The sequence below is a fragment of the Pinus tabuliformis genome, chromosome 7 (genome assembly GCF_031772625.1).
Source record: "Pinus tabuliformis cultivar Carrire ecotype Pingquan chromosome 7, CPIR1, whole genome shotgun sequence".
Classification (NCBI taxonomy): domain Eukaryota; kingdom Viridiplantae; phylum Streptophyta; class Pinopsida; order Pinales; family Pinaceae; genus Pinus; species Pinus tabuliformis.
In genome coordinates, this window is record NC_142293.1 from 1,689,637,089 (window position 1) to 1,689,649,852 (window position 12,764).

A 12,764-nucleotide genomic window follows, 5' to 3' on the forward strand; every position below is an offset into this window, starting at 1 on the left:
AATAAATTGGATTTATCATTACGACATTCCTCCGCAATGATCCTTAGCGTAACAAGGTGGTCTGTTGTTGAGTGATTCCTTCTGAAACCTGCTTGGCCTTTAGCCCGCTTATCTTCACTTTCAAGCCATATGCTTAACTTTTTTTCCAGAATACTACCATATAATTTGGCTAAGAGAGGGCTGATCATAATTGTTCGATAATTAGAGGGGTTATTTGTATCTCCACTTTTAAAAATAGGGATAATGAGGCTCTCAGTCCAAGGTTTAGGGAACCCTTGCTTAACAGCTTGATTGAAAAGCTTGTGGATGTGGGGGATGAGGACAGGGCCTCCAATTTTTAAGATTTCTGCCTGGTAACCTTCAATGTCCTTAGCTTTCCCGTTCGCGAGGCGATTAACCCCAAACTTAATGTCTTCTAAAGAGAAAACTTCTTTCGTTGTGAGCAGGGTTTCCAAATTATCCGTGACATTAGGAGATTCATAAAGCTTTTTAAGATAAGAATTCCAATCATAAAGAGCAATTTTATTATTATCCTTAGTCTTCCTAGTCAGAATCTGCCTCCAAAATTTTTTAGGAGCTACCTTAGAGAGGTGTAAGAGATTCTCCTGTCTTTGACGAATGTACTGTCTCTTTTTCCTTTTAATTAGGGCTTTGTATATTCTTATCTTGTCCATTTTAAGAGAATCATCAACAGCTTCCTTAATTGCTCTCCTCGCATTCTTACAATCTTTGTCATACCAAGGATTGGTTTTGCTATTTCTTTTATTATTTGAGACTTCAATTGAGAACTTTTTAATAGAATATGAGAGGGTTGTAGTAAAATTATGATATAGGTCTTCTATGTTATCTATACTAGATAAAGGAGGCAAGTTAGTTTTTAATTCATTTAGAAAGAGGTCCTTTTTATTTTTATCAAATATTAAGTTCTTTTGGTTGTAAGTATTATTTTCTATGGGAACTCTATGCATGACAAAATTGAGGGTTATAAGTAAAGGCCTATGATCGGAGTCAGGCTCGTGGTCGTTTAAGATGTCAAAGTTTATCATTTCGTTGTATAAAGGAAGATCGGAAATAATGTAGTCTACTACGTTGCTACCAAGTCCATGGATGCAGGTCATCTTGCTGGAATTGGGCCACTTTTTTAGACGGTTGCAAATTATGAGATCCTGAGCACTACAGAGCTTGACAAGCTCTGACCCAAACAAATTTTCCCCGAGGTCTTCAGAGCTCCTTTTGTACCTACTAGCCACGGTAGGGTCTTCGTCTAACCAAAGAGGATTAGGGTTGGAACGATTGCTTAAAACAATAGCTTGGTTACTTGAAGTTCGGGCATTGAAGTCACCTATTAAAAGGATATTACCATCATTCCTTAGGCTAGAAATATCGTTCTCTAAACTATTGTAAGGGTTAGTTTTATCTAGATTCTTCTTCTTATAGAAGTTAGAATTAATGGGGGGGAAATAACATATTGCTATGTAGGACTTTTTATTATTAATGTCTCTGATCTCTATCCAACTAAATTGGTTGTAAGGGTCGTTTTTATAAAGCCTAACATAGGGGGAGATGTTCTTCTTAATGTAACAAGCTATTCCCCCAATGCCTCTATGGGAGGATCGCTTGTTCCATGTAGACCATAGCGTAAAGCCATCTATGTTAGGGACCTTAGATTCTTCGTGCTCCCAAGTTTCAACAAGCAAAATAATATCAACATCTTTTGAGATCCAACTTAGCTTGGGGCCTTTGTTCCATGGGAAGCCCTGACAGTTCCAAGAAAGGATCCGGAGCATGTTTAATTGCTATTGATTACTATGTTTAAGATGACAAGGAACAGGATGTTCCCTCTCCGGATCAGGGCAGACATGAAGAACAAAAGGGAAATGGCAACAGTCACCGAAGAGGCCTTCCAAAGCGTGCCAAAGGATGAGAACTGGTTATGGCACTTGAGATTTGGGCATCTAAATTTTGGAGGTCTAAACTTATTGAGCAGAAAAGGAATGGTAAGAGGATTACCATTGATAGAGAAACCGGACAGCCTATGTGAAGGCTGCATTTTGGGAAAACAACACAGAGAAAGTTTTCCATCAGGGAAAAGCATAAGGGCAAAGACACCCTTAGAGATTATCCACTCAGATTTGTGTGGACCAATGCAAGCTCCATCATTAGCAGGCAGCCTATATTTCCTAACATTCATTGATGACTGTACAAGAAAGACTTGGATATATTTCCTTAAAAACAAAAGTGAAGTGTTTGAGAAATTCCAAAACTTCAAGGCATTTGTTGAAAACCAAAGCGGGCTGCACATTAAAGTTTTGAGAACTGATAGAGGAGGTGAGTATATCTCCAAGGAATTCCTAAGATTCTGTAGAGAAAATGGAATTCATAAACAGTTTACAACTCGGTACACCCCACAGCAAAATGGAGTTGCTGAAAGGAAGAACAGGACCATCATGGATATGGCGAGGAGCATGTTGAAGGCAAAGCATTTGCCAAATGAGTATTGGGCTGAAGCTGTACATTGTGCAGTTTATATATTGAACAGGTGTCCTACAAAAGCAGTGATGAACAAAGTGCCAGAAGAGGCATGGAGTGGGAGAAAGCAAGGAGTCACCCACATGAGAGTTTTTGGGTGTGTGGCCTATGCACACATTCCGGATCAGCTAAGGAGGAAGTTGGACAGCAAAGGGGAGAAATGCATCTTCATTGGATACAGTGAGGAATCCAAAGCCTACAGGCTGTACATTCCATCTACCAAGAAGTTCTTTGTCAGTAGAGATGTTCAATTCATTGAAGAGGAAGCTTGGGATGGAAGCATAGAGAAAACAGTTAATGTCAAGAACTGTTTGTCTCATGATGAAGATGAAGAGGAAGTGGCTGAAGTACATCCCCAAACAGCAGCGTCAACACAAGGACAGCAAGGAACACCATTGAGGCCAACACAAGGACAGCAAGGAACACCATTGAGGATCAATGAGAGTGCTTCTCCAAGCACACCACAAGGAGGAAATTCAAGTGCATCTTCAAGCACTTGCACACCAAGTGAAAGAGGTAAGAAGTTTAGAAATCTAAGTGATATTTATGAAGAAGGAATGAATTCCTTATTTGCCTTGTATTGTCATGTTGATGATCCTATTCATTTCGAAGATGCAATTAAAGATAGGAAATGGATAGAAGCTATGGATGAGGAGATGAATGCCATAGAGAGAAACAAAACATGGGATTTGGTTGAGTTACCAAAAGGCAAAGAAGTCATTGGTGTGAAATGGGTCTATAAGACCAAGAGCAATGCTGAAGGCAAGATAGAAAGGCACAAGGCAAGGCTGGTTGTCAAAGGCTACAAGCAGCAGTATGGAAAAGATTATGAGGAGACTTTCGCACCGGTTGCAAGAATGGAAACCGTGAGAGCAGTGCTGTCCATAGCAGCTCAAAATAAATGGAAAGTCTACCAAATGGACGTGAAATCAGCATTCCTAAATGGAGTGTTAAAAGAAGAGGTTTATGTTGAACAGCCTCTCGGCTATGAGAAGAAAGGTGAAGAGCACAAAGTGTGCAAATTGAAGAAAGCTCTTTATGGGCTGAAGCAAGCGCCAAGAGCATGGTACAGCAGGATAGATTCATATCTATTGGATAATGAATTTGACAAGTGTGAAGGAGAACCCACAGTCTACATCAAGGAAAAGGATGGTAAGATTTTAATTGTTGTTTTGTATGTTGATGATGTGATTTTCACAGGTAATGATGATCAGCTCATTAAAAATTTTAAATCAGTGATGAAGGATGAATTTGAAATGACTGACATGGGTTTCTTGAGATACTTCTTAGGCATAGAAGTAGATCAAAATGAAAAAGGAATTTTTATATCTCAAGCAAGATATGTAAATCAAGTTTTGGACAGATTTAACATGCAAGAATGCAAGGCAGCCATCACTCCCACAGTAATGGGATTAAAACTCAGCAGAGAGGACAGCAGCAAGGATTTTGATCCTAGCTTGTATAAAAGTATTGTGGGCAGCCTTATGTATTTAACAGCAACTAGGCCTGATTTAATGTATGCTGTTAGTTTAATTTCCAGGTTCATGGAGAGGCCGAAGGAGGCACATTGGGAGGCAGCAAAGAGAATTTTGAGGTATGTCAAAGGTACCAAAATGTTTGGAATTTTATATCATGCCTCAGAACATTCAGATTTGGTTGGATACACAGATAGCGATTGGGCTGGAAGTGTAGATGATCGGAAGAGCACTTCCGGTTATGTTTTTCATATGGGTTCAGGAGCCATTTCATGGGCTTCTAAGAAGCAGTCCATTGTAGCATTGTCTACAGCAGAGGCTGAATATGTGGCAGCTACAGCAGCAGCATGTCAAGCAGTGTGGATGAGAAGAATGTTGAGAAGCTTAGGCCAAGAGCAGGCAAAAGCGACAGTGATTTTTTGTGACAATAGCTCAGCTATTGCATTGTCAAAGAATTCAGTGTTTCATAAGAGAACGAAACACATTGATACAAGGTTCCACTACATCAGAGAATTGGTGAACAATGGAGAAATTATCTTGGAACATTGCAGGACTCAAGAACAGGTTGCGGACATCTTGACAAAGCCGCTGGATCAGAGAAGCTTTGAATTTTTAAGGAAGTGTCTAGGTATGACCGAATGCCCAGCTGTTGAAATTAAAGGGGAGTGTTGAAATCTAATTTCAATGTAGCCGTACGCTCCCCAAAACCGCCAGCAAAAACCACAAACCCGGTTTAAAGATTTCTCGGACCGCCTACCTGCAGAGAATGGTTTTCGTACACAAGGGCCCGAGAAAATGTGGAGCCAACACGTGGTTCAGCCCTGACGTAACGCAACGTCATTTTCTCGGGGGTTAATGTTCAGCACTTGTTGGTCTTCCGATATTGCCCTCCACCGTCGGATGTGCTCCACCTTCTTCAACCGTTGATTTCCCGAAGCTGCTCCAAACCTGCATACGACAAACATTAAATTCATAGCGTGGAGTAAATCAAAGTTTTGTTGACCATACGTTTAATTAATGAAATGTCATAGTGGTAGGTAGTATATTGAAGTTTTCATATATTGCACGTAAATCTTTTTTATGGAGGTATGGGCGCATATGCTCATTAATTAAGTTTCGTATGGGATATGGGCACGTTTTAATATTTTTTTTATATTTACATACGGCATGTATTGAATGTAAAAAAAACGTATGTAATAAGTCTTTTATGTTTTGAGTGTTGACTTTTTTTTGTAAGTGTTGCACACGGGAGGAAAAGAAATTAATTCTTCACAGCAGTGAAAAAGAATGATGGGGCGGTAAAAGGAAAAACACACAGCAGTGTGTAAAAAGACAAGAACCAGGTGATGTAATTTTTGGAGTAACGAAAAACCATGTGTGGTTTTTTTTTGCACAGAAGTGCATAAAGAAAATGTTGCAGTGAATTTTGTAAGCCTGTGTAATTTTGTTTTTCACAGCAGTAAACCTATGTAAATCTTTTTATTACAGCAGTAAGTTGTTTTTCACACCAGTGAATATAAAAAGGATTTTACAGTGGTAAATCTTTGTATCAGGTTTTAATGAATAGAATGTTTTTATGGTGGTGAAATACTCTGTTTCTCTGTGAAATTTTTTTTAAGCTGTCTGTGCACAAAAAGATCCTGTGGAGGTAAAACAGAGCATTGCCTCTGTGTGATTGAATCTTGGTTTTTGGTATTTTCCCCATCAAAAATTCCCAACAGTGGTATCAGAGCAGGCTTAGGCTCTTTGAAGGAGACAAAGAAGCTGAAGGGAGAAGGTTGTTGCTGCAGCAAAACTTCTCAGGCAGACAGAAGACTCAGACATCAAAGGATTCAGGTATTTCAAAAGTTTTTTTTGTGTTGCTGAAGAAACAGTCAGTTGTTTTTAAACATACACAGTCAAGGAATGGCTAGCACAAGCACTGGTATGGGTTTGTTTAACACCCAGCTCCCACAGTTTAATGGGAAGAACTATGACTACTGGTCAATAACTATGACAGCCCTGCTTGCTTCCCAAGATTTATGGGAAATAGTTGAAGAAGGCTTTGAAGAACCAGCAGATGAAACTGAGTTCAATGCATTAACTCAAGGAGAGAAGGATTTGCTGAAGAACAATAGGAAGAAAGATTCAAAAGCCCGTGTGTTGTTGTATCTAGCAGTAGACCAGAGTATGTTTCCAAGGTTAGCAGCAGCTAAGACAGCCAATGAAGCATGGCAAACCCTCAAGACAGCCTATCAAGGCATGGAGAGAGTGAAGACAGCAAAGCTACAATTGCTGAGAAAGGATTTTGAGAACTTGAACATGAAGGAGTCAGATAACATTGACTCATTTTTCACTCATGTGATTGGTGTAATCACACAAATGAGAACTCATGGAGAAACCATTGAAGATAGAAGGATTGTGGAGAAAATATTGAGGGTCTTACCCTCAAAGTTTGATGCCATAGTCACCACCATCGAAGAGACAAAGGATCTCTCAAGTTATTCAGTTGATGAGCTACATGCATCACTGATAACTCATGAGCAGAGGTTGAGTAGGAATGAAAACTCATCTCTTGAGCAAGCCTTCAAGACCCAGATGTCCTTTGGAAGAGGCAGAGGTCAAGGTAGAGGAAACAAAAGAGGAAGAGGCAGAAGCCAGAACAGAGGTGGAAGGAACAGCCCATCAAATGCACAAGGAAGAGGCAGCAATCCAAATCAGAACCAAGGTCAAGGCAGCAGCCAACAAAGAGATCAGTATCAGGCTCAAGGACAAAGGTATGATAAATCTAATGTTCAATGCTATTATTGCAAAAAGTATGGACATTATGCTAGTGATTGTAGAAAGAAACAGCATGATAAGAACAGCAGACAAAATGCAAATGTTACAAGAGAAAACAGCAGTCAAGACAATGTCCTGTTAGCTTGTAACATGGCTGAAACACATAGTGAGGACATATGGTTTTTAGACTCAGGTTGCAGCAACCATATGACCGGAAACATAGCCTTCTTTTCTGCCCTAGATAAAAATGTGAAATCAGAAGTCACACTAGGAACTGATAGTAAAGTGTCTGTTATGGGAAAAGGAGAAATAAAAATACTTTCAAAGCAAGGAGAAAGGAAAACCATAGCAGATGTATACTATGTCCCCGGAATGAGATGTAATCTCTTGAGTATTGGACAGCTTGTCCATAAGGGCTACAATGTTTTCTTTAAAAATGATGTGTGCACCATCATGGATATACCACCCAGCAAAAGATGCATTGCTGAAGTGAAGATGACAAGGAACAGGATGTTCCCTCTCCGGATCAGGGCAGACATGAAGAACAAAAGGGAAATGGCAACAGTCACCGAAGAGGCCTTCCAAAGCGTGCCAAAGGATGAGAACTGGTTATGGCACTTGAGATTTGGGCATCTAAATTTTGGAGGTCTAAACTTATTGAGCAGAAAAGGAATGGTAAGAGGATTACCATTGATAGAGAAACCGGACAGCCTATGTGAAGGCTGCATTTTGGGAAAACAACACAGAGAAAGTTTTCCATCAGGGAAAAGCATAAGGGCAAAGACACCCTTAGAGATTATCCACTCAGATTTGTGTGGACCAATGCAAGCTCCATCATTAGCAGGCAGCCTATATTTCCTAACATTCATTGATGACTGTACAAGAAAGACTTGGATATATTTCCTTAAAAACAAAAGTGAAGTGTTTGAGAAATTCCAAAACTTCAAGGCATTTGTTGAAAACCAAAGCGGGCTGCACATTAAAGTTTTGAGAACTGATAGAGGAGGTGAGTATATCTCCAAGGAATTCCTAAGATTCTGTAGAGAAAATGGAATTCATAAACAGTTTACAACTCGGTACACCCCACAGCAAAATGGAGTTACTGAAAGGAAGAACAGGACCATCATGGATATGGCGAGGAGCATGTTGAAGGCAAAGCATTTGCCAAATGAGTATTGGGCTGAAGCTGTACATTGTGCAGTTTATATATTGAACAGGTGTCCTACAAAAGCAGTGATGAACAAAGTGCCAGAAGAGGCATGGAGTGGGAGAAAGCAAGGAGTCACCCACATGAGAGTTTTTGGGTGTGTGGCCTATGCACACATTCCGGATCAGCTAAGGAGGAAGTTGGACAGCAAAGGGGAGAAATGCATCTTCATTGGATACAGTGAGGAATCCAAAGCCTACAGGCTGTACATTCCATCTACCAAGAAGTTCTTTGTCAGTAGAGATGTTCAATTCATTGAAGAGGAAGCTTGGGATGGAAGCATAGAGAAAACAGTTAATGTCAAGAACTGTTTGTCTCATGATGAAGATGAAGAGGAAGTGGCTGAAGTACATCCCCAAACAGCAGCGTCAACACAAGGACAGCAAGGAACACCATTGAGGCCAACACAAGGACAGCAAGGAACACCATTGAGGATCAATGAGAGTGCTTCTCCAAGCACACCACAAGGAGGAAATTCAAGTGCATCTTCAAGCACTTGCACACCAAGTGAAAGAGGTAAGAAGTTTAGAAATCTAAGTGATATTTATGAAGAAGGAATGAATTCCTTATTTGCCTTGTATTGTCATGTTGATGATCCTATTCATTTCGAAGATGCAATTAAAGATAGGAAATGGATAGAAGCTATGGATGAGGAGATGAATGCCATAGAGAGAAACAAAACATGGGATTTGGTTGAGTTACCAAAAGGCAAAGAAGTCATTGGTGTGAAATGGGTCTATAAGACCAAGAGCAATGCTGAAGGCAAGATAGAAAGGCACAAGGCAAGGCTGGTTGTCAAAGGCTACAAGCAGCAGTATGGAAAAGATTATGAGGAGACTTTCGCACCGGTTGCAAGAATGGAAACCGTGAGAGCAGTGCTGTCCATAGCAGCTCAAAATAAATGGAAAGTCTACCAAATGGACGTGAAATCAGCATTCCTAAATGGAGTGTTAAAAGAAGAGGTTTATGTTGAACAGCCTCTCGGCTATGAGAAGAAAGGTGAAGAGCACAAAGTGTGCAAATTGAAGAAAGCTCTTTATGGGCTGAAGCAAGCGCCAAGAGCATGGTACAGCAGGATAGATTCATATCTATTGGATAATGAATTTGACAAGTGTGAAGGAGAACCCACAGTCTACATCAAGGAAAAGGATGGTAAGATTTTAATTGTTGTTTTGTATGTTGATGATGTGATTTTCACAGGTAATGATGATCAGCTCATTAAAAATTTTAAATCAGTGATGAAGGATGAATTTGAAATGACTGACATGGGTTTCTTGAGATACTTCTTAGGCATAGAAGTAGATCAAAATGAAAAAGGAATTTTTATATCTCAAGCAAGATATGTAAATCAAGTTTTGGACAGATTTAACATGCAAGAATGCAAGGCAGCCATCACTCCCACAGTAATGGGATTAAAACTCAGCAGAGAGGACAGCAGCAAGGATTTTGATCCTAGCTTGTATAAAAGTATTGTGGGCAGCCTTATGTATTTAACAACAACTAGGCCTGATTTAATGTATGCTGTTAGTTTAATTTCCAGGTTCATGGAGAGGCCGAAGGAGGCACATTGGCAGGCAGCAAAGAGAATTTTGAGGTATGTCAAAGGTACCAAAATGTTTGGAATTTTATATCATGCCTCAGAACATTCAGATTTGGTTGGATACACAGATAGCGATTGGGCTGGAAGTGTAGATGATCGGAAGAGCACTTCCGGTTATGTTTTTCATATGGGTTCAGGAGCCATTTCATGGGCTTCTAAGAAGCAGTCCATTGTAGCATTGTCTACAGCAGAGGCTGAATATGTGGCAGCTACAGCAGCAGCATGTCAAGCAGTGTGGATGAGAAGAATGTTGAGAAGCTTAGGCCAAGAGCAGGCAAAAGCGACAGTGATTTTTTGTGACAATAGCTCAGCTATTGCATTGTCAAAGAATTCAGTGTTTCATAAGAGAACGAAACACATTGATACAAGGTTTCACTACATCAGAGAATTGGTGAACAATGGAGAAATTGTCTTGGAACATTGCAGGACTCAAGAACAGGTTGCGGACATCTTGACAAAGCCGCTGGATCAGAGAAGCTTTGAATTTTTAAGGAAGTGTCTAGGTATGACCGAATGCCCAGCTGTTGAAATTAAAGGGGAGTGTTGAAATCTAATTTCAATGTAGCCGTACGCTCCCCAAAACCGCCAGCAAAAACCACAAACCCGGTTTAAAGATTTCTCGGACCGCCTACCTGCAGAGAATGGTTTTCGTACACAAGGGCCCGAGAAAATGTGGAGCCAACACGTGGTTCAGCCCTGACGTAACGCAACGTCATTTTCTCGGGGGTTAATGTTCAGCACTTGTTGGTCTTCCGATATTGCCCTCCACCGTCGGATGTGCTCCACCTTCTTCAACCGTTGATTGCCCGAAGCTGCTCCAAACCTGCATACGACAAACATTAAATTCATAGCGTGGAGTAAATCAAAGTTTTGTTGACCATACGTTTAATTAATGAAATGTCATAGTGGTAGGTAGTATATTGAAGTTTTCATATATTGCACGTAAATCTTTTTTATGGAGGTATGGGCGCATATGCTCATTAATTAAGTTTCGTATGGGATATGGGCACGTTTTAATATTTTTTTTATATTTACATACGGCATGTATTGAATGTAAAAAAAACGTATGTAATAAGTCTTTTATGTTTTGAGTGTTGACTTTTTTTTGTAAGTGTTGCACACGGGAGGAAAAGAAATTAATTCTTCACAGCAGTGAAAAAGAATGATGGGGCGGTAAAAGGAAAAACACACAGCAGTGTGTAAAAAGACAAGAACCAGGTGATGTAATTTTTGGAGTAACGAAAAACCATGTGTGGTTTTTTTTTGCACAGAAGTGCATAAAGAAAATGTTGCAGTGAATTTTGTAAGCCTGTGTAATTTTGTTTTTCACAGCAGTAAACCTATGTAAATCTTTTTATTACAGCAGTAAGTTGTTTTTCACACCAGTGAATATAAAAAGGATTTTACAGTGGTAAATCTTTGTATCAGGTTTTAATGAATAGAATGTTTTTATGGTGGTGAAATACTCTGTTTCTCTGTGAAATTTTTTTTAAGCTGTCTGTGCACAAAAAGATCCTGTGGAGGTAAAACAGAGCATTGCCTCTGTGTGATTGAATCTTGGTTTTTGGTATTTTCCCCATCAAAAATTCCCAACAGTGGTATCAGAGCAGGCTTAGGCTCTTTGAAGGAGACAAAGAAGCTGAAGGGAGAAGGTTGTTGCTGCAGCAAAACTTCTCAGGCAGACAGAAGACTCAGACATCAAAGGATTCAGGTATTTCAAAAGTTTTTTTTGTGTTGCTGAAGAAACAGTCAGTTGTTTTTAAACATACACAGTCAAGGAATGGCTAGCACAAGCACTGGTATGGGTTTGTTTAACACCCAGCTCCCACAGTTTAATGGGAAGAACTATGACTACTGGTCAATAACTATGACAGCCCTGCTTGCTTCCCAAGATTTATGGGAAATAGTTGAAGAAGGCTTTGAAGAACCAGCAGATGAAACTGAGTTCAATGCATTAACTCAAGGAGAGAAGGATTTGCTGAAGAACAATAGGAAGAAAGATTCAAAAGCCCGTGTGTTGTTGTATCTAGCAGTAGACCAGAGTATGTTTCCAAGGTTAGCAGCAGCTAAGACAGCCAATGAAGCATGGCAAACCCTCAAGACAGCCTATCAAGGCATGGAGAGAGTGAAGACAGCAAAGCTACAATTGCTGAGAAAGGATTTTGAGAACTTGAACATGAAGGAGTCAGATAACATTGACTCATTTTTCACTCATGTGATTGGTGTAATCACACAAATGAGAACTCATGGAGAAACCATTGAAGATAGAAGGATTGTGGAGAAAATATTGAGGGTCTTACCCTCAAAGTTTGATGCCATAGTCACCACCATCGAAGAGACAAAGGATCTCTCAAGTTATTCAGTTGATGAGCTACATGCATCACTGATAACTCATGAGCAGAGGTTGAGTAGGAATGAAAACTCATCTCTTGAGCAAGCCTTCAAGACCCAGATGTCCTTTGGAAGAGGCAGAGGTCAAGGTAGAGGAAACAAAAGAGGAAGAGGCAGAAGCCAGAACAGAGGTGGAAGGAACAGCCCATCAAATGCACAAGGAAGAGGCAGCAATCCAAATCAGAACCAAGGTCAAGGTAGCAGCCAACAAAGAGATCAGTATCAGGCTCAAGGACAAAGGTATGATAAATCTAATGTTCAATGCTATTATTGCAAAAAGTATGGACATTATGCTAGTGATTGTAGAAAGAAACAGCATGATAAGAACAGCAGACAAAATGCAAATGTTACAAGAGAAAACAGCAGTCAAGACAATGTCCTGTTAGCTTGTAACATGGCTGAAACACATAGTGAGGACATATGGTTTTTAGACTCAGGTTGCAGCAACCATATGACCGGAAACATAGCCTTCTTTTCTGCCCTAGATAAAAATGTGAAATCAGAAGTCACACTAGGAACTGATAGTAAAGTGTCTGTTATGGGAAAAGGAGAAATAAAAATACTTTCAAAGCAAGGAGAAAGGAAAACCATAGCAGATGTATACTATGTCCCCGGAATGAGATGTAATCTCTTGAGTATTGGACAGCTTGTCCATAAGGGCTACAATGTTTTCTTTAAAAATGATGTGTGCACCATCATGGATATACCACCCAGCAAAAGATGCATTGCTGAAGTGAAGATGACAAGGAACAGGATGTTCCCTCTCCGGATCAGGGCAGACATGAAGAACAAAAGGGAAATG